The 20,725-nt window shown below is 36.9% G+C and overlaps 1 protein-coding gene across 1 annotated transcript in view; it reads right to left on the bottom strand.

Annotated features, from left to right (window-relative positions):
* LOC306639039 (olfactory receptor 5W2-like) overlaps positions 1 to 20,725 on the bottom strand; it is a gene marked incomplete at both ends in the record, with an annotated part of 112,472 nt that overhangs the window by 78,399 nt on the left and 13,348 nt on the right. The window lies entirely within an intron of this gene.

The following is a 20,725-nucleotide window of genomic DNA, read 5'->3' as shown; positions in this document are numbered from 1 at the left end:
GCTGTATGTTGCTAACATTATCATTTCCATTAAGTCTATTCCCTTATGTGTGGTCGTGCATTCATGTGTGCAATTATATTGGAGTATGATTGTTTGCATTTCATATGTTCTGTCCTTATTTCTAGTATTAGATTATAAATTTCTTACAATTCTCTACACATTTTATGTGCTTTGTAATACATAATTCTTTAATAAGTTTTGACTTGCTTACCTAGTTGACAAACTGCATATAAGTCACATTGACTGCTTCATTGGACGAATCCCAATGGTGTTAGAGTGGTTCCTAGACAAAATGCAGACCTTCAGCTCTGGATTGAGTATGCCAAGCACATATGTTTTGGTCCACATGATAGTGATTGGAGCGAGGTTGAGTGGGAATATTTTTAGTCTCACTTACCCTTACAAAAGTCGCAAATTTTCTCATTGTTTTGAGGAGGCCCTAGATAATATTCATCTCATGTGTTAAGACATATGAAAGTTATAAGAGACTAAATTACTGCATAGGGGAGTTACATTCTTAATCATGTGCAAAGACTGGTTAAGTGTGGACAGTTACCAGATTTCAACTTCAAAAATGCATAGACAAAGTATAAAAGTAGCAATGGAGTGCATGGAACTTCTGCTTCCAATGAATTTTTTGTGACTCAGAGGAGCAAATACAAATATACATTAATTTTACCATCATTTATAATATTTTCATCAAAATATTAAAGTAAATATTACAAGTCTTTATCTATACACATATATGTATGTATATAGATCATATATATATGTACAGTCTGCAAAAATTATGTCTCTTAAATTTTTGTTTATTTAAATTTTTTGCACTGCTAGAGATTGAATCTGGGAACTTGTACTTGGAAGGCAAGCACTTTAACACTGAGCCACATCCTCAGCCCAGATTCTTCATGTTTTACTTTGGATGCTGTAAAGATAGTAAGTTGATCTCACCAAAGCAAAAGTGGAGTGGTGGTGGTTAAGAGAGTTGGGGAGACTGGGGCCTGGAGGGATGGGGTAAGGTTGGTTCATGTGCACTAAGTCCAACTTACTTGCATTAGGAGGTTTGGCATGCCATTGAAAGGAGGGTGACTATAGATAACAAAATTGTATTGTTATTTAAAATGAAACAAAATCATTTAAAGATTTTCACCATAAAGAACTGATAGATTATTTGGGGAGAGAAGTTTACCCTGATTTGACCCTGTCACAAGTGTATATGTATGAAAAAAATTGAATGTACAATTATGTGCATTATTTAATAGTAAAAAGTAGGAACCAAAATATAGATGGATCCCCATAAAGAAAATAGCTGTAATTGAGTTTTTATGATAATCAGTAATCAGTCTCTACTAACGACATTTCAAAGATAGGATTTCAGTTTGAACTATCCAGGAAGTGATTCACTATACTGTTTTGCATATTAATTATATATTTTTTCATTTACTCATTTCAAATTCAGTCTAGAGACTGATAAGAGACCATGATCAAAATAACAAGCATATACCTTTCATAATGCCAGGATAAAGTGCAACCCCCATTTCAATAATACCTGTTACCTATCTTCTTTATAATAGTATAAAATTCTTCTTTTACAATAATACCCCCAGACTCATTGAAGATAAATTACATCTTTTACACATAGTAACACCTTAAATATTCACATATAAAATGTTGATAATAAAGAATATCATGATATTCATTAAGATACAGCCACCATTTATTTCAGAAGCCCTTTACATTTTGATCTCCTTTGATCACACAAGTATTAAAGTCAGAAAAGTACATTCATGTGAATCAGTTTCTTTAAATAAAGAAAATATATTTTTCAAAATTTCATATATTTTAATGCTAAATGTACATACACTTATGAAATTAATTTGTGATAGACAACAGTATTGATTTTTACCTGTTTTGATTAAGGTCATATACAATGCTTACCTTCATTGAATGATTCAGAAGTAAGAGCAAAATGAGAAAGAAACTTATTTCTCATGTCAGGTAACTTACTTTATTTGAAAAAGAATCTAACTGCTTTCTCAGATACAGTCCATTGTCAGAACTATTGATGCTCTTTAAGTAGTAAATATTCCCTGCTCTGGGGATCAACTCCTTTCCCAAGGAGACTTCTAATTGAACTAAACCATTCTGTTGCCAATCAAGGAGTTTGGTACCACAACCAAAAACCTATCTGGCCATATATTTCTTCATAAACTCTCCTGCTTCTTGTTCTTTCTTATTTTTCAATATTTTTTGTAATCATTAAGAAAGCTGAGCCTCAAAATCATGAAAACATCAGAGTGCTATAAGCACTTTACTTAACATATAAACTTAGATATCTTTAAAAAGATGATGTCAATCTACATCATGCACGACCATGGAAATGAAATGATGTACCCCATTTGTGTACAATGAACCAAATGAAGTCTGAAAAAAATAAAAAATAAATGAATAAATAAAAAGATATAATTACACAATGTCTTGAGCTGGAAAATTTTTCTGTCACTGAAAATTGAGATGATTGAGTTATGTGTTTATTTAGACCCTTATGTTATCTTGAACATGAATCTTCCCTCACCATCCACCCTGGGCAGGAAGGTCACATCATGCCCTAAGTTACACCTGGGGAGATATGGGAAAAAGTTATCTTACCTGTTCCTTTCTGTGGTATAAACTGGAAAAGGGCATGCAGAATTTCCTTATGAAACTCTTCATGTAAAATTTAATCACAAGACAAGAACATGGAAGAGAAACCACAAAATATAATTTCCAACTGATCTGCTGTGAGACCAGTGGGACACTGTATCCTCAGACCTGAGCTTCATTGTCAAAATCTCAAATTCCAAGCAGTGACTACCTGAAGTTCACAGTAAAGGACCAGCTTACGTTCATGCATGCATATCTCATGTAATAACATGATAGAAATCTTGTAACAATCAGAGAAACCAACCCAATTGGATGAATAATCACAAAATCTGAATGAGAAGAATATTTGGTATAGCTATGGCAAATGGGAATAGAGTTACACATTTTTAATGACTGATAGAGGGACAAACTTGGTTTAGAAGGATTATACCTATGTACAGAAATACTACTAGTCAAAAGTCAAATATTTACTCAACAATTTTTTTAAATTTATTTGTATTGTAAACAAATGAGATACATCTTGTTTCTCTGTACATAAAGTAGAGGCATACCATTTGTGTAATACATTTACATAGGGTAATGGTGTTTGATTCATTGTTATTTTTACAATTTTGAATTTTGTCATCTTGAAATTTATTTTATCTCAAATATAGCTATTAGAACACTTTTGTAGCAATATCTCATTTGGGGTTTAATGATATTGGACATCACTTATGTGATTATTTGGTATCTATATATCACATGTAGGATACATGTGAAACTACCATGTCCATGTGTTTCTTTTCAAGCTGTTATCATGTGTTTTTTTTCATATTCTTCTTATAGTTCCTGTGCTAGATAAGTGGTTTGCAAATACTTTTCCCTGTATGCATTTTCATGATCTTAACAAAGACAATACAATTTTAGTTTTCATACAGGTTATTTTAAAAATGTTGTTTTCTATGGATTGCGCCATACACAACATACTAGAGAACTCTTGCATAGTCCAAATCATAAAGATTTAACTCTGTGTTTTCTTCTATTAATTATATAGATTTTAGATTTTACATTTAATCTATTATTAATTTTCATTCATTTTTTTCATAAAGCTAAATATTCACATTGATTTTTTTTGTTCATGTTTGTGTGTGGGTGAATATTCTATTCTTCCAAATGATGTATTTAAAAAACACTCTTTGTTCAATTGAAAGCATTTCCACAATTGTCAATGTTAGTTACCCACATTTCCTCAATGGATTACTGAAAAATCAGAAAATGATAAGCTAGACAAAATTGTCAACTACATTCATGTTTTTAAAGTCTTGGAAATTATCATAGGCCTACAGTGAATTGTGAAGTGTTTCAGAAAATGAACCTGACTTTCATAAGACCACTTAAAATCAGCACATTTTACAATGTGACTACCTGCCATATATTTTCAGCTACTTTGATCAGGACGTCTACTGTGGCTGTGTATGCCCAAAATATTGGCTCTCTGTTGTCATTAACGGAAGATGTCCATGTTACTTTGAGCTGACTATAAAATTTTTTTCCAAGATTATTGCTAAATAGGGTAATAACTGTATTGGCAAGTAATAGTATAAAACGCAATGATTTATGTATTTTTATAACATGTTTTAACAATATTATACATATATAAAAATAACAATATTTTTATAACATGTGTAATGGTTAATTTGAATGGTCAATGTGATTGGATTAAGAGATGCTGATGATTAAGAGGCTTCTGGGTGTCAGTGAGGGCATGTCTACGAATGACTGGGATATGAACTGAAGTGAGACCCTCCCTAAGTGTGGGCAGCAACACCCAAAAGGATGTAAGTTGGATGGAATAAAAGTTGGAAGAACAAGGTAGCAGATACAGATGCAACTTAGACTCTTCTTGAATAGGTTCTTAATTTCTGATTCAATGCTCTGAGGATATCAGACTCTTGCTTCTTCACTTTTCCAAAGTGGACTCTGCCAGTGATTCTCTAGGTAGTTTCCAAAAGCCTTGGTCTTGGACTCGGGTAGTCCAAGAGGCTGTGCAGTCCAAGAGGCAGAGGTCCGGAACAAGAAGGATCAAGAGGGTTGGATCCTTGATCTAGCAGTGTGGACTGCACAGCTGCTGGTTCTTCCAACTCTCCAGCTGCAGACAGCCATTGTAGAATATCCCGCTTCCGGTCCTGCAAACCAAACTGATATATCTCCTTTATATAATCATACTTCCTGTTGATTCTGTTCCTCTAGAAAACACTGCCTAATACAGCATGAAATAGATTTGAAAGGAATTCAACAAAAATAACTGAGACATAAAGTAGATTTGACAAAAAGTATTTATTTCTACTTTTAAGAAAGACCAAGTTTAAGAACAAGGCCCCCTGCACACTCAGGAGGGTCCAGAGAGTCAAGCAACAAACCATTCATTCCTTGTGCAATATCGACTTGTGAAGTGAGGAAATACAGAATTAAATTCCAACACAATTTTTTTTATTTCCTAAAATGTTTCTTCTAATCACAGACACATGTATCAGCATTGGGTACATTTTCTCACTCAAGATGTGTAAGCACAATCTATTAGCTGACAAATAAATTACTCTAGGCAATGAGTGATACAGAGGAAGTGAGTCTTGTAAGCATGATCAATTTAAAATAAAGTGGGTGGAGTGCAGAGACATCAGCTACTGCCCACCATAATGGAAACCAGCCCAACAAAAGATTCTAAGCAATATACTAAGCAGCCAAAGAGCCACAACAACCATCCCTGGAGGAAACTAGACTTCACAACGACTATGATGTATTTACAGGTTGTTTTGTTTTAATCAAAGTTTATAATATAAGAAAGAAATAGGTAAGTGTGAAATGTACACAGAAGAAGAAAAAATAAAACTGCAAGACACAGAGTGTAGAGAGGGTAGTTAGTGTAGACCTGAGAGGCCAGAGCTTCCTGCTCACCCCAGCCCTTCCTCCTGGGCTGAGTCTTTCCCAGGTGAAATGGACTGAATGCCCTGAGCTCTGCTGGTTCCTGCCTGAGCTTGCTTCAAGTGCTGAGGTTTTCACTGCAAAGGGCAAGAAAGGAGACTAGAGGACACAGACCACCCAGTGTCCCATCCTAGAACAAGGTATCACTGGAAAAGTGGAACCTTTGTCCTTGTCATCAGCTCTTGTTTAGTAGTGCTCAAGTTTCAGTAGTGCAGGGACAGGTGAGGGAGAAGCATGTGTGAGGGGAAGGAAGGCCTTGGAATTTACTATGCTCTGCCTAAGGAAACTGGTATTATTATTATTAATAATAATAATAATTATTATTATTATTAGTTTTGGGATTAAACCCAGAAATTCTTGACAACTGAACTATGTCCTCAATTTTGTTTTCATTTTTCATTTTGAGAAAGTCTATTTCTCAGTTTCCTATTCTGGCCTAAACCTTACCATTCTCATACCTCAGTCTCTCAAGCAGCTGAGATTTACAAGCATGTACCATCAAAGCCAGAATTGGGGACAGGCAATTAGTGTAGAAATTGGGGATAGGATCAAATCAAGGAAATGGAGTCCATGAAAGCCAACTGCCTCTGGAAGTTGGAGACTGCCCCTGGAAGAATGGAACATGAAGGATCTCTGGAGCCCAGTGATTATCAAATTTACCAGCTCTTGTCAGGGACTACAGGCAAGGAACTGCTAATTAATGCCTCCTTGGCCATTATCTGGCTGAATCACTTTGGTCCTCCCCCTGCCATCTGCTGCTCACTGTTTTTGCTATGTCAAGGGCAACTCCTAGAACTCATCAAAGATGCAGGAAGGAGAGAGAAAAGGGGGAGAGAACTGGAGAACAAAAGAGACCCTAACCTATAAAAGATGTAGAGCATGCTCACTTCTTGGGATTCTAGATCATCAGCCATGTCCAACTTCTCCCTCCCAGAAGAAGTCTGTTTTATTACCTTTGAATAAAATCTGATTAATATGCTTGTCTTGGCGTGCTTCTCTAATCTTCAAAGTTCAACATTTGAGGAAGCAGAACTCATCACTGGTAAACAGTGGAATCACCATCTCATCTACCTGATTTAATTTGGTAGAGAAAATGGAGAATTCAAAGACTAAGTTTATTGCCAAACACAATGGTGATCTCTTTGAACACCAATTATTTTCCATTAAAATTATAAAAATATGATTTGATAGCTGCAAAGAGAAAATATCAATATGCAAAATAGAAGGCAATCAGAAATTTAAGAGCACAACAGAAAGAGATGGCCAAGAAGCACCTTCCTAAAATCAGTTAGCCCTGTGGTCCATTTTTTAGTTGAGTCATGATACTGCAGTAAGTTTTAAATTTTAATTATTTGAACACCAGTGAAGTTGGAGATCCACATCTAAGAAGTGTCCATGAATATCTGAATAACAAGATGAGAACTAACAGATCTGGGTTTAAAGGTGTTTATCTTTGTGAAATTCACATGATCTAGCTGATCTCTGTATCATGTCTACCCTACTTGAGCTCAAACCTGCGCAGAGATGTAAGTGCAGTTCTCTGCACATAAAATACCCCATTTCTTTTTCTAAATGTTCTCAGTATTGGGAAGTGTTTTATATAGAAATGGAATCAGAATTCACATACAGACATATTAAAAACCAATTGCAAAATACTGTAGAAACAACCTAGGTTGATTCCCTCTTTTACAGTAAAGGGCCAGAGATCTACAAAGGAAGATTCACTCATTAAGTACCACAGTGATTTAGAGTGGCATTGAGCAGGGAGATAAAAGTTGCTGTATCCGATGGAAATCTACACATACAGATGTTCTAATCAATGTGCCTATACAGTCTAGCACTGGTATCTATGTTTCCTTTCCATGTTACATTTACACCCAAATGTACCATTACAATGTTACTTTTTTCTGTTCTGGGGTTTCAGTAACAAAGATAAAGGAAGGGGTCAAGATATAAGAGATTTACTATAATGTTTACCAACTAAAGGCAGTCACTGGTGATAGCGTATTTGATAAATAATATTTTCTCATAAGTCATTGGTGAATGTATGAGAAGGATGTGATTTAGTGGTACTGAGAGTAGAGAATGATAAGTATTTAAGTAAGTAGGTTAGGATTGAACAAAACCTGTTGATGTTACACTGACATTTTCGTAGATTTCCAAGACAGAAGAGCTATTTTAGAACATAATGCCAGGTTGTTTTCTTATGTCTCACCTTGAGAATCTTCTAAAATACTCCCAATAATTTTCATTCTCTCTCAAAATTTCAAGAAGAGAGCAGTAGGGGTAGAATTAATAAAATCAATAAATTCCGGTTTTGAACTTCCAGTTATATAATTTTGAATATTCATCTCTATAGTTCACTGCAAGTAGGTCTGATAATGGATTGAATAGATACATGTTATATATGTATTTAGATACTGTAATACATTGGGGTTATATTGGAGCGAAACTGGATAATTAGATGACATGTTATGATGCCTAGATTAGCAGTGATCCATTACTGCCCTCTTGGGCTTGTACTTTCAATGCTTCCATGTTTGTGACTAAGCTGCTGTTTAGAACTAACAATTCCAACAGTTTAGATTAAAGACTGTATGATACAGGTGGAAGACTTTAAATCCTTTATCCAAAGCAAGAACACCACAGAGGTTTCTTCCATTCAGATATTATCTAACATAAGACAGTGTCCCATAAATGCCCCTTGAAATGCAGGGGGACTTCTTGGACTCACATTCCATTCAGTAACATTTTCACAGAGAAACACTTTCTAATGGACTAGAAAACCTAAGCTTTCATTAGCATGTGGCTTCTGCAGTTGTACTAGACAAATGTGAGCACCTTCAAGTCATAAGAGGTCGTTCACATGTATATTTCTTATGAACCATTTTAGTCTACACTCAACAATGACAGCAAATATATCATTGTGTTTCTGTATGGAATAAATAAGAACATTACTCTACATATCTCCACCTGTTTGTCTATTTATCCCTTTGATATGTCTTTGAGAAGCTGAAAATAGTAGGATAAGAGCAAAATTTATTTTCACAAAAGTTAGTTTTAATTTTCCCATTACTCTTTTATTTGTCTTAGATTATGATGAAAGCTTTGCTGTAATATTATATTAATAATGACTATGATTTATGCAATGTGTATTATATTCAATAAAATATTCCAGGTCCTTTACATAGAACTCATGTAACTGTGGCAAAATCAAAACTATCAATATCATTGTGGTATTGTAGGTGAGAGAGTTGAGGCACAGAGGTTTGAGAGCCAGGGTGTGGTGGGAACAGGATTGGAACCCTCCATGCTGACCCCAAAGCCTTATGACAGTCTGCCTTTCCACGAGCTAGACTCTTCATATTAACCCCACGATTTCAATTGGGGCATGCAGACTCAGGGTGACATTAGTAAGTCATTCGGCTACTACTGCACGTGTACAGATCCACCCAGGTGTGGCCCTGAAAATAACCAAGAGGGAGGTCAGAATATCATGGTGTGATGCTGTGAGACTGAAGTGCAGGAGTTCCTGAAGGCAGGAAGTAGGGTCATGTGCTTACTGGAATGGAGGCCGTGTTGCCTTGGGAACTTAACATTGGTCATTCCTTCTGAATGTCTGATGATTCTACTGTGAGAACTGGGAAAGGGAAGAGAAGAGGCAGGAAGGTAGAGGTAGGGGAAGAGAGTAAAGCCTGGCTTAATTTAAATGGAATTAGCAAAAGGGTCAAATTACCATGATACACTAAATTCTTCCTAGTCAGAACATATTATCAGTGGATAGAAAACACCTACAGCAGTTGTACCTGAAAAAGTGACATAATGTGCATTACTGTATAGATACACTACTGAGTGTCAGTATGTTCCTCACATGTGGACACAGACCAGTTTTTTCTGCTAAGAGATACATAACAGCCGAATTTTTGATCAATATTGTGTCCAATTGTCATAGAACTGTTTACCAAGAAATGACACATTTTCCAGTTGCCTAGGTGGGTTACTTTACCAATAAAACCAAGGACGTTTACATGATTTTTTATATCATTGTGAGTAACTACAAGTGCTTAAACAGATTTATATATAAGGATGACTAGAGAATAATTAAGGGACATCATTCTAATTCTTTCTGAAAACAGATTGTCAACCAAAATAAAAATATTTTCAGTGATAATTTGAATGAAGACTTTGCACTATTTATAGTATCATGTTTTTTTAAAGTTAGAATCCTACAAAAGATAACAGTTATTTCAAAGTAGCTTCAAAGTAGTTTAAACAGTTTGAAAATGTATTGGCTTCTATTTAAATTGGTTGATACTTGACAGAAGAAGATATATATGTGATCAACAAATATAGGAAAAAGTACCCAACATCTCTAGTAATTAGAGAAATGCAAATTAAAACCACCCAAGATTTCATCTAACTCCAATTAGAATGGCTATTATCAAGAACAAAAGCAATAATAGATGTTGGCATGGATGTGGAGAAAAAGGCACACTTATACATTGCTGGTGGAGTTGCAAATTGGTGCAGCCACTCTGGAAAGCAGTATGGAGATTCTTCAAACAACTTGGAATGGACCCACCATTTGACCCAGCTATCCCACTCCCCAGTTTATAACCAAAAGACTTAAAATCAGCATACTACAGTGATGCAGCCACATCAATATTCATAGCTGTTCAATTCACAATAGCTAGATTGTGGAACCAACTAGATGCCCTTCAACTGATGAATGAATAAAGAAACTGTGGTATATATACACAATGGAATATTACTTAGCCGTAAAGAAAACTAAAATCATGGCATTTGTAGGTAAATGGATGGAGTTGAAAAATAGCATGCTAAGTGAAATAAGTAAAGCCTAAAAAACCAAAGGCCCAATGTTTTTTCTGATAAGTGGATGATGATACAAAATGTGGGTGGGGGGCGATTGTGGTGATGGAGTGGGGCAAGAGAAGAATGGAGGAACTTCGGATGGTGTGGAGGGAAATGAGGCAGGGGCGGGGCAAAGAAATATAGTGCCTGAGACAGACAGTATCACCCTGTGTATATGTATAATTACATGAATGGTGTGAATCTACATTGTGTACAACCCTAGAAATGAAAAGTTGTATCCATTTTGTGTAGAATGAATCAAAATGCAGTCTGTAAAAATAAAAATTTTAAAATAAATAAATTATATAAAAAATCTCATGCAAAAAAGTGTTACTGTTTCCAACACTGAATATGATATGTTTTGGAGACATAGAAGGGTGAGTGTGATGGAGGCTCCCTATAGCACTTGGAATCAGCAGGTGCTTGGTGAGAAGGGGCAGGTTCAGAGACAAGCACCTTCTGCCAGAGATCCTGAATGATGGCAAAACCACATAGTTAGCAAAGCCAGGTTCTCAAGATCAACTGAATGATGCAGACATATGTTGTACACATAGCTGCACTAAAACAATGAGATTGAAGTGCCAGTTGTCATTCATGGAACTCCAATATTGTATAAACTCACTGATTTTGATAGCATAAGACCAGTTACTGATGTCTCCTCTATATATATGAACTTAGGGAGAGCTTCCCTTTCTCTTTGTTTCTGTGTAGTGATAGAGATTCATCTCTGGACCATATGCATGCTAGGCAAGTTGTCTAATACTGAGAAATATACACAGACCAGAGTGTTATATTAAAAAAGCTACATTATATACAATAAATAAACTCATTATATGGAAACAAATGAGTCTTTTTGATCAATGAACAAGACAATATGCACTGAAAATAAACATATATCATTCCTTGTGCATGACAATCAAGGACTTTAAAATAACTACAATAATATTTTAAATGATTTAAAATTAGATAAACAATGATGAAAAGATGAAGGAATTCACCAAGGAATTGGAATCCATGCAAACTAATAAAATGTAATTGAGAACCACAGTATCCAGCATGAGCAAATATGAAAGGCGTTATCGTCACACCCCTTGTCAGAACACAGAGAATCAGGCTTTTTATCTACATACACAAGTACACTACATGTTGGAAATTATATATATTAATAATAAGGCCTGCATTTTTATAGAATATTTTCTGTGTTATAAATCTGGTAAATCCCACTATCTGCAGAGTGTGTTGGTGAATTTGAAAACTAGAGGAGCAAATGGTTTAATTCTGATATATATCTGAAGACCTCAGGTCCTAAAGAGCAGACACTAACTACAGTTATATTGAAAGTTAAGCAGACCTGAGACCCAGGAGAAGCTCATGCCTCAGTTCTATCCAAAGACAGAAGGAAGCTGATGCTGTAGTTTGAAAACAGTCAGGCAGGCAGAGTCCTCTCTTCTTCACGGGAGGGGGCGAGGCAGGGGGCTCAGACACTGAGCACTTTGCCTTCCTTTCAGTGACTGGATAAGGTCTCCCACATTAAGAGACAAGTTTCTTGAAGACATCGCATCTTTCCTTCTCTTTCTCTTTTAAGGGGTTATGTTATTAGACTGGGCTGACCTGAATAATCTCCCTTTCTCAGGATTTAAAACCTTACTAACCAGTGCAAGTTCCCTTTGCCATGTGATGCAGCATATTCAGATGTTCCAGGATTAGGATGTGGACATCACCGGGGTCCTTGTACTGTCAATCACAATCACTCAGTGAAATAGGAGGAATAGCTTGTACAGTCTTTGTTTGAATGGATCCATAACTGACATACATTACTCACTGATGCAGCACATGACATTTAATCCCAAGATAGTATTGTTTAAGTTACTTAAAACACAAACTCTATTCATGCTGATTAATGGGTTGTGCATATTACTGTCAAAGATTACCTTACCAAGAGAATAGTCAATATCTTAAAAACTGAACTAAATGCATTATTAAAGTTAATTTCAGTTTTAAACAAGTAGGTCTACTTGTGATAGTAAGTAATATTCTGTAATATCCACTTCTCAAAAATAGCATTATATTGTTATCTCGATTAATTTAAATATAAAATACATAGCGAGTGATTCCTCTAAGAATTGTATTTAAATACAGCCACAATTTTAATGTTTTCCCAGTAAAACTTTTTAAATATTTTTATCTTAGATGAATCATTATACCTTTAATAATCTTGCATGTTAATAATAACAAGCATATTGTCAGTATTTAAGTGTGTTAATTGTTTTAAAATGTAGTTAGATGACATTTAACCACTCAACACTTTGCTGTGAATGTGAAGCATGGAACTCACTTATCTGAACTTCTTGGTGCTAGCGTACTGTGATTCCTGCTTTGCCAAATTTCAGAAAAGAAACAACTACCACAAGCATTTCTGTTATAATCTTCACCTTCATCAACAGTCATATCAGCATGTTCATTTTCATGCAGAATGCCAAATTCCAGATTCAATATAAAGCATTAAATTGGAAGCAATATATGCATATATATTTTCAGGAATAAAATATACAAATGAATAAATGTAAACATTATCACAGAAGGTGAAGGATACATATAGGTTGATGAAGGAGAAATGTATTTCTTGGCAAGGAGTAAACAGGTTCATGCATTGCATGCACTATCACATCTAAAGCTACAGAACAGAATGATTCTCAGATGCAATCACACACAAACAGACACACCAAGAAAATTGTTTGAAAATGTGGTAGTGGATTGGTGACCATTTCTGGTTCTGTTGATTAGTATTCCTTTCCTCAATGTCAGCTCACACATCTAATAATTTTGTTTTTCATGGATTATTTTTTTTTATTGTAAAAAAATGAGACACATGTTGTTTCTCTGTTTGTACATGGCGTAAAGGCATACCATTTGTGTAATCATAGATTTACATAGAGTAATGTTGTTTGATTCATTCTGCTATTTTTTCCCTACCCCCCACCCCTCCCACCCCTCTTTTCCCTCTATACAGTCCTTCCTTCCTCCATTCTTGCCCCCCTCCCTAACCCTAACTCTAACCCTAACACTAACACCTCCCTCCCCCCATTATGTGTCATCATCCACTTATTAGCGATATCATTCATCCTTTGGCTTTTTGAGATTGGCTTATCTCACTTAGCATGATATTCTCCAATTTCATCCATTTGCCTGCAAATGCCATAATTTTATCATTCTTTATGGCTGAGTAATATTCCATTGTGTATATATACCACAGTTTCTTTATCCATTCATCAATTGAAGGACATCTAGGTTGGTTCCACAGTCTGGATATTGTGAATTGAGCAGCTATGAACATTGATGTGGCTGTATCTCTGTAGTATGCTGATTTTAAGTCATTTGGGTATAGGCCAAGGAGTGGGATAGCTGGGTCAAATGGTGGTTCCATTCCAAGGTTTCTAAGGAATCTCCACACTGCTTTCCAGAGAAGCTGCACTAATTTGCAGCCCCACCAGCAACGTATGAGTGTACCTTTCTCCCCACATCCTAGCCAACACCTGTTATTGCTTGTATTCTTGATAATCACCATTCTAATTGGGGTGAGATGGAATCTGAGGGTGGTTTTAATTTGCATTTCTCTTATTACTAGAGATGTTGAACATTTTTCCATATGTTTGTTGATTACTTGTAGATCTTCTTCTGTGAAGTGTCTATTCATTTCCTTAGCCCATTTGTCGACTGGATTATTTGCATTCCTGGTGCAGTTTTTTGAGTTCTTTATAGATTCTGGAGATTTGTACTCTATCTGAAGTATGATTGGCAAAGATATTCTCCCACTCTGTAGGCTCTTTCTTTGCATTGTTGATAGTTTCCTTCGCTGAGAGAAAGCTTTTTAGTTTGAATCTATCCCAGTTATTGATTCTTGCTTTTATTTCTTGTGCTATGGGAGTCCTGTTAAGGAAGTCTGGTCCTAAGCCAACATGTTGAAGATCTGGACCTACTTTTTCTTCTATAATCTGCAGGGTCTCTGGTCTGATTCCGAGGTCCTTAATCCATTTTGAGTTTAGTTTCCTGCATGGTGAGAGATATGGGTTTAGGTTCATTCTGTTGCATATGGATTTCCAATTCTCCCAGCACCATTTGTTGAAAAGGTTATCTTTTCTCCATTGCATATTTTTGGCACCTTTGTCTAGTATGAGAAAATTGTATTTATTTGGGTTTGTGTCCATGTCTTCTATTCTGTACCATTGATCTACCTGTCTATTTTGGTACCAATACCATGCCGTTTTTGTTACTATTGCTTTGTAGTAGAGTTGAAGATCTGGTATTGCAATACCCCCTGTTTCGCTCTACCTGCTAAGGATTGCTTTAGCTATTCTGGGTTTCTTATTCTTCCAGATGAATTTCATAATTGCTTGCTCTATTTCTGTAAGGTACATCATTGGGATTTTAATTGGAATTGCATTCAATCTGTATAGCACTTTAGGTAGTATGGCCATTTTGACAATATTAATTCTGCCTATCCATGAACATGGGAGATCTTTCCATCTTCTAAGGTTTTCTTTAATTTCTTTCTTTAGTGTTCTGTCGTTCTCATTGTAGAGGTCTTTCACCTCTTTTGTGAGATTGATTCCCAAGTATTTTATTTTTTTGATGCTATTGTGAATGGGGTAGTTTTCCTAATTTCTCTTTCTGAAGATTCATCACTTATGTATAAAATGCTTTGGATTTATGAGCATTGATCTTATAACCTGCTACTTTACTGAATTCACTTATGAGTTCTAAGAGTTTTCTGGTGGAGTTTCCAGGTTCCTCTAAATATATAATCATGTCATCAGTGAACAGGGATAGTTTGAGTTCTTCTTTTCCAATTCGTATCCCTTTAATTTCCTTGGTCTGTCTAATTGCTCTGGCTAGAGTTTTGAGGACAATGTTGAATAGAAGTGGTGAAAGAGGGCATCCCTGCCTTGTTCCAGTTTTTAGGGGGAATGCTTTCAGTTTTTCACCATTTAGAATGATATTAGCCATGGGCTTAGCATAAATGGCCTTTACAATATTATGGAATGTTCTCACTATCCCTATTTTTTCTCGTATTTTGAGCATGAAGGGGTGCTGTATTTTATCAAATGCTTTTTCTGCATCTATTGAAATAATAATTGTTTTGAGGATGATGGGGTGCTGTATTTTACCAAATGCTTTTTCTGCATCTATTGAAATAATCATGTGATTCTTAACTTTAAGTCTATTGATATGGTGAATTACATTTATTGATTTCCTGATGTTGAACCAACCTTGCATCCCTGGGATAAAACCCACTTGATCATGGTGCACTATCTTTTTAATATGTCTTTGTATGCGATATGCTAACATTTTGTTGAGAATTTTTGCGTCAATGTTCATTAAGGATATTGGTGTTTCCTTGATGTGTCTCTGTCTGGTTTAGGTATCAGTGTGATATTGGCTTCATAGAATGAGTTTGGGAGGGTTCCCTCCTCTTCTATTTTATGGAATACTTTGAGAAGTATTGGAATGAGCTTTTCTTTAAAAGTTTTGTAGAACTCGGCTGAGAACCCATCTGGTCCTGGACTTTTCTTTGTTGGTAGGCTTTTGATGACTTCTTCTATTTCAGTACTTGAAATGGGTCTATTTAAATTGTTTATGTCCTCCTCGTTCAGTTTAGGTAATTCATATGTCTCTAGAAACCTGTTGATGTCTTCGACATTTTCTATTTTGTTGGAGTATAGATTTTCAAAATAGCTTCTAATTATGTTTTGTATTTCAATCATGTCTGTTGTGATATTTCCTTGTTCATTCCGAATTTTAGTGATTTGGGTTTTCTCTCATCTTCTCTTTGTTAGTGTGGCTAAAGGTTTATCAATTTTGTTTATTTTTTCAAAGAACCAACTATTTATTTTGTCAATTTTTTGTATTGTTTCTTTTGTTTCAATTTCATTGATTTCAGCTCTGAGTTTAACTATTTCCTGTCTTCTACTACTTTTGGTGATGGTATGTTCTTCTTTTTCCAGGGCTTTGAGCTGTAGTGTTAGGTCGTTTATTTGTTGAGTTTTACTTCGTTTATTAAATGTGCTCCTTGAAATAAATTTTCCTCTAAGTACTGCTTTCATAGTGTCCCAGAGATTTTGATATGATGTTTCTTTCTTCTCATTTACCTCCAAGAATTTTTTAATTTCCTTCCTAATATCTTCTGTTATCCATTCATCATATAATAACATATTGTTTAATCTCCAGGTGTTGGAATAGTTTCTGTTTTTTTACTCTTTCATTTATTTCTAACTTCAATCCATTGTGATCTGATAGAATACAAGGTAGTGTCTCTATCTTCTTGCATTTGCTAATATTAGCTTTGTGGCATAATATATGGTCTATTTTAGAGAAGGTTCCATGTGCTGCTGAGAAGAAAGTGTATTCGCTCTTGGTTAGATGGTATATTCTATAAATGTCCGTTAAGTCTAAAATATTCATTGTGTTATTGAGATCTATAGTTTCTTTGTTCAATTTTTGTTTGGAAGATCTTTCCAGTGGTGAGAGAGGCATGTTAAAATCACCTAGTATTATTGTGTTATGGTCTACTTGGTTTCTAAAATTGAGAAGGGTTTGTTTGACATACATGGATGAGGCACTGTTTGGGGCATAAATGTTTGTGATTGTTATATTTTGCTGATTTATGGTTCCCTTAAGCAGGATGAAATGTCCTTCTTTATCCCTTCTGACTAACTTTGGCTTGAAGTCCATGTTATCTGAAATGAGGATGAATACACCAGCTTTTTTGCTGAGTCCGTGTGCATGGTATATTTTTCCCCATCCTTTCACCTTTAGTGTATGGGTATCTTTTTCTATGAGGTGAGTCTCTTGCAGGCAACATATGGTTGGATGTTTCTTTTTAATCCAATCAGTCAGTCTAGGTCTTTTGATTGATGAATTCAGGCCATTAACATTCAGGGTTATTATTGAGATATGACTTGTATTCCTGGTCATTTGGTTCATTTATTTTATTTTATTTATTTATTTATTTATTTATTTATTTATTTATTTATGTGACACGACTTGGCTCCTCCTTTATTTCACAATCCCTTTAGGATAATTCCTCCCTTTGCTGACTTGCTTCTTTGTTTTTCATCTCTTCTTCATGGAATATTTTGCTGAGAATGTTCTGTAATGCTGGCTTTCTTTTTGTAAACTCTTTTAGCTTTTGTTAATCATGGAAGGATTTTATTTCATCGTCAAATTTGAAGGTAAGTTTTGCTGGGTATAAGATTCTTGGTTGGCATCCATTTTCTTTCAGGGCTTGAAAAATGTTGTTCCAGGCCCTTCTAGCTTTTAGGGTCTGGATTGAAAAATCTGCTGATATCCGTATCGGTTTTCCCCTGAATGTAATTTGGTTCTTTTCCCTCACAGCCTTCAAAATTCTGTCTTTATTTTGTATGTTAGGTATTTTCATTATAATGTGCCTTGGTGTCATTCTGTTGCAATTTTGTGTATTTGGAGTCCTATAAGCCTCTTGAACTTGATTTTCCATTTCATTCTTCAGATTTGGGAAATTTTCTGATATTATTTCATTGAATAGATTGTTCATTCCTTTGGTTTGTTTCTCTAAGCCTTCCTCAATCCCAATAATTCTTAAATTTGGCCTTTTCATGATAACCCATAGTTCTTGTAGATTCTGTTCATGATTTCTTACCATCTTCTGTTTGTTCAACTTTGTTTTCAAGGTTAAATATTTTGTCTTCAATGTCTGAGGTTCTGTCTTCCAGGTGTTCTATTCTACTGGATATGCTTTCTATGGAGTTCTTAATTTGGTTTATTGTTTCCTTCATGTCAAGGATTTCCATTTGGTTTTTTTTCAATATCTCTAACTCTTTATTGAAATGATCTTTTGCTTCCTGTATTTGCTCTTTTAACTGTCGATTGGTGCGATCATCCAATGCCTGCATTTGCGCTTTCATCTCATCATTCAGTGCGTGCATTTGCTCTCATCTCATTGTTTGCTTCCCTGATCATTTTAATTATGTCATTCTGAACTCCTTTTCTGTCATTTTTCTGCCATGCTATCATTGGGTTTTATTGATGTAACATCTATATTTGTTTGGGGCATTTTCTTCCCTTGTTTTCTCATATTGTTCAGGTATCAGTGGACCGCTGAGATATTGCCGATTTCCTATATTGACTTATAATGTCCCTGAAGATTTCTAGCATATCCCCTCTTAGCCTTCAGTGGGCTGAAGTCTTGGAGGAAGTTGATAGTGCAGTGCTCCACAAGGAAGCTGCCTCTCTAGGAGTGGTGGCCTTCAGTTCGGGTATATTCCCTGCTAGTGGAAAAGAGGTGCCTCCACTTGTTGACCAATGGTCAACCAAAGGGGAACTAGGCTGCGGGCTGAGACAAAGCCTGGTTGGGCCTGTGTCTCTGGTTTTACCGTCCTTGTGGGGAAACCTCACCTGGCAGGGAAAACTCACCCGGTTGGGAGGTCTCACTGCCCCATTCCCCTCCTAGAGGTTCCCCTCAGTCTATAGCTACCACCTGGGCTGGGCTGCCTTCCTCTGCAAATTTCCCAGGGGCCCGGCCCTATCTCCTGGGCCTGGGAGCCTCACCCTTTGTAGATGAGTCTCCTTAGGCTGCTCCTCCTCAGAGAATCTGCCCGCAGTCTTGGAACCTTCACTCCGCCCCTAAGCGTGTCTCTGTGCAGCTCTTCCACCAAGAAGCTGCCTAGATTCTGGGACCCCGCTGTGCACCTTATCACCTGGCTATGCGGCCCCTCCTCTGAGCAGCCACCTGGAGCCCCGTACAATCGCTCCCAGTCCCAGAGACCCACTTCACGCCTCTTCCTCCAGACAGCCACCCAGTGTTTCTTGCGGTCACTAGGAGTCCAAGCAACTCACTGCGCACCTCTTCCTCCCCCCGCCAACTGCCCGTAGCCCTGGGCAGTCACTCCGAATCCAAGTGACCCGCCCTGTTCCTCCTCCTCCTCCAGGTAGCCCCCTGAGTGTTCAGGAGTGGTTGCTCTGAGTCACTCTGAGTCCACATGACCCGCTGCACGCCTCCTCCAGTGTTCAGGAGCGGTCCCTTTGAGTCCAAACAACTCACCACTCACCTCCTCCTCTGAGCAGCCGCCTAGAGCTCTAATGCAGTCACTGCAAGTCCAAGTGACCTGCTGCGCTCCTCCTCCTCCTCCGGGCAGGCCCCAGTGTTCAGGAGTGGTTGCTCTGAGTCCACACAGCTCTCCTCGCCATTCCTCCCCTGGGCAGCCGCCAGAGCCCCCGTGGTTGCTCCGAGTCCCAGTGCTGTGCAGAGCGGCCTCCTCTACGATGCTCCCAGTTGTCTGAGTTCACTGCTCCAGCGGGGGGAGGGGTGTCTCGCTGGGCAACTCTACTTCACAAGGTTCCCTGTGTTCCGGGACTACTGCCCCATCCGGGACGCCTCCCCAACGGGAGAGACTCACCCGGCTGCTTTGAGTTGGTCCCAACTCTCTCAATATCTCCTCTTTTGAATCCTGAGTTCTGGAGCAACCTGAAATGCAGCCACCCTCTAGTCCGCCATCTTGAAAACCTCTAATAATTTTAAACACTATAGAATGGGTTAAAAGCATGAAGGAAGAGGTGAGGTAATGCAGTGCAGCAGGGTAAACTTTACATATTCCTGAAAATAGCTTTCAACACTTCCTTGCACATTTGCACTCATGGCTACTCCATAAAGTAGGAATAGGTTTAGGACTGGCCTGTTGAATTGTAGTAAAGAAAGAGATGCAGGGAAGGAATGTGGCTCAGGGTAGTGGATGTTCCCAGGATACATAACATCCTGAGTTCAATCCCCAGCACCACGACACACAAAAAAAGTTGCGGGGGGAGAGTGAGAAAAAGTGTTTATTCAAAATATCTTGGGACCACAACATCAAAGGAGGAAAGCATATGAGCAAAATAAAATCTGTTTCGAAAGGCAGTAGTGTTGTGTTCAAGTGTTCTCCTCTGGCAAGTTAATTAGGATGAGAGAGTGACCTGCATTTTTTTTAATTATATTATAATTTTTAGTATTGGTGATTGAATACAGTGGTAACTATACCACTGTACCAACTGAATTATGATCCTGGTCCTTTGTCTTTATTTATTTAATTTAAAAAAAATTTTGAGACAGGATCTTGCTAACTTGCTGAGTATCTTGCTAAGTTGCAGATGCAAGATCTCTCTTGAAATCATCCTGCCTCAGCTACCTGATTTTCTAGAATAGCAGGTATGTAGCACTTCACCTGGCCCATGTAACTAT

Source organism: Sciurus vulgaris, assembly GCF_902686455.1.
Source record: "Sciurus vulgaris genome assembly, chromosome: 11".
Classification (NCBI taxonomy): domain Eukaryota; kingdom Metazoa; phylum Chordata; class Mammalia; order Rodentia; family Sciuridae; genus Sciurus; species Sciurus vulgaris.
This window is presented reverse-complemented; position numbering and strand designations above follow the sequence as displayed.